This window comes from Pavona decussata, unplaced genomic scaffold, assembly GCF_977016875.1.
Source record: "Pavona decussata unplaced genomic scaffold, jaPavDecu1.1 SCAFFOLD_44, whole genome shotgun sequence".
Taxonomy (NCBI): Eukaryota; Metazoa; Cnidaria; class Anthozoa; order Scleractinia; family Agariciidae; genus Pavona; species Pavona decussata.
Window position 1 is genome coordinate 1354750 of NW_028145466.1, and position 2751 is coordinate 1357500.

The following is a 2751-nucleotide window of genomic DNA, read 5'->3' on the forward strand; positions in this document are numbered from 1 at the left end:
AACCGATCGACCAACAAATGTAATTGTGTGTTTTGTGCAATAAAGTTGGTTGTTGTCCTGGGTATGGTTTTTCCCTCTCTGCCCTAAGCCGGGTATATAATTTCAAGCGAGTGGGTCCTAAAAAGGGTCTGGATCCGTCTTAGACAGGGTATAGTTTCAAGACTGTCGTTGACTACTTAGCAATCCGAAATCGGTTGTAAATGAATTTCGTGCCCCATTTTTTCTCATGTTTTCCATAAAGGTAACGCATTTATTGAACAGAGATTCCCGTCAATTAATTTTCCGCTTGAGATTCTGATATTTCTGTTGTGCACGGTGTTCGCGTTTCAATGGGTGGAACATCACGTGGGTTAGTGACAATGGGCCTTTAAATGGAATCACAATCTCTTGTGTAAAACAAAAATACCCGAGCGATATATTATATCCCACATATAAGTCAATACAGGCCCGAAACGACCATTTTTGTTGCCAATTGGAAGTGTAGCGGTTCGGTTTGATTTGTTTCCACAATGGACGCTACCACATATCAGGTTATTAAAACTCAGTATCGACAAACATTTCTCGAAAACTTGTGTAATACATGAGTTTGCCTATCGAAGCTATTAGTCCAGCCAAAAGTATCATTTGCCTTAGCTTTTATCGAGAAACTAGCTTGGCATAAGTACGTAAATTATGATCATTCGGGTGAGTGTAGTCCTGAGAAGGACTGTTTGGGGTGACTTTGACTGACGTTTCGACAACCTGAGCGGAAGTCATTTTCAGAGTCAAGTGAATTATGGAACGTAGTAGGTGGTATATATGTCTCTGGTTGTTCACCTGATTGGTGAACTTAGTCGAGATGTTGTTGGTCGTTTGTTAGTAGGCCGTGATGTTATTGGCTATGAAGACTGTAAAAAGTGATCGGTGCGTTTCGATCCGTCTTTTGTTGGTCAAAAGTCCGTGGGTCTATTGTTAGTAAAATGTCTATTGTTTGTCTGTTTCGTTGATGTTGTCAATAAGTCGTTTGTATGGTGCAGGTAGTTGTAGGCAACGGTTGAGTGGTGTTTGTTCTAAGTTAGTAAACCAGCTTTCCAGATTGAGTCGTTGATAGTAATTTGTACTGTACGTTATGCACTTGGAAGAGTCCCAGTCGATTCTATGGTTCGTTTGTAAATGGTGCTCAGCAATGTGATTGTTGATATCACCATTTCTAGTTGCTCGTTTGTGTTCAGTCAGTCGTAGGTTTAAATTTCTGCCGGTCTCACTCTTTACGTACTTATGACATGACTCCTGGGTTCAAACCATTTACAGTTTTAAACAAGCTTAGGTAAAATGAAATGATAAAATTCTGCGAGCGTCTGCGGTCTTCAAACCAAAGTGGTCAAGCTTGTTAGTTTTGACCTTCCATACCGCGAGTACTATCGCAAAAGGTGACCCAGAAACTGTTAAATGGTGCATTAAGTGCTGCGCGTTGTCAGTTTTTGTCTCTGTAAATCAATATCAAGGTAAAATGACCATTTTCGTAGTTTAATGTAAGGTTTATTTTAAATTGCGAAGCCTAGGAATGCACGCAACATAGTATCAGTTGATACATCATTATCGTACAAACAACTTGAAGAAAAGTTATGATAAACACAGTAAACTCAATATCTTGACCGCATCTCACCGATTTCGCACATATGTGGCATGTAAACGTCTTTGTGGGTCCTAACTACGAAATCGATGTTTTAAAGTTTAATAATCTTTACTTTGCAAATACCGAGAAGTCCAGTTTGAATTGCCTTGCCAGTCCCCCATTTCGCCCAATCATTGAAGTTCCCAGTTGTGTTTCAACTCTCCGCCTATTAAAAAGGCTAATCGGTAAATTTTTAGACAAATGTAAAGATTTATCCTTCCTTTATGTGCTTGTATAAGTCAGTCCAAGAAATTCGTAGTTTGAGCGACGATTGGCTAAGAGATTTGACTTCAGCATTTTTTCAGGCTTTCTTTTTGCCTCGTTCACTCATTCATTCTTTAACCCGCCGTTCAAATGGAGTACGGATCTGAGATATATGCTTTCGACATAAACTATGGTGAAAAAATGAATTAACATTAGTGCTTCAATCCTTTGTTTCTTTTAGCCTTACACACAGCTTATTGCTAAAATGTTGGATGAACGCACCCCACCCAGGGCAAACAATTCGGCTCACATTGATAAACTGCAAACAAAGCCTAGAAATATCACTACCAAGACCTAAAAGTAGGTTTTTGCCTTTGAACGGAACTACAAACAAACTATAATTCGTCGTCGCATTAATTAACTGTAAGTATCTGATAATTTAAAAGAATACAAACGACAAAATTACAGCCATTAAACTGTCAAAATATAAAATATCTTAAAATTCTTTTAAGCCTAGCTTCTGTAGCTTGTGCAAGTAGAGGGTATTTTAAAGACGTGAAAAAAAAAAAACTTTTTGTCAGCTTGAGAGTGTTTGCAGACAAATCTCTTTTGTTTTTTACCTCCTAGATGAAAAATGTTCAAGAATTTCGGCTAAACAGCAATATAGTTATCCATCAATTTGATATAAAGTGGCACAAAGACTCACTGATAAGGCAAATGGATAAATATGAATTAATATTATTTCAAAAGATTGTTGCAGCATTTACATTATTACAAAACGTTTGGTAAAATACTCCAAAACAAGATACAAAGAGCTCTCGTTAAACAAACATGGAGTTTTCTTGGTAACTGACAGAACTGCAATTTAACCCTTACTTAGAAGAAAATTTATA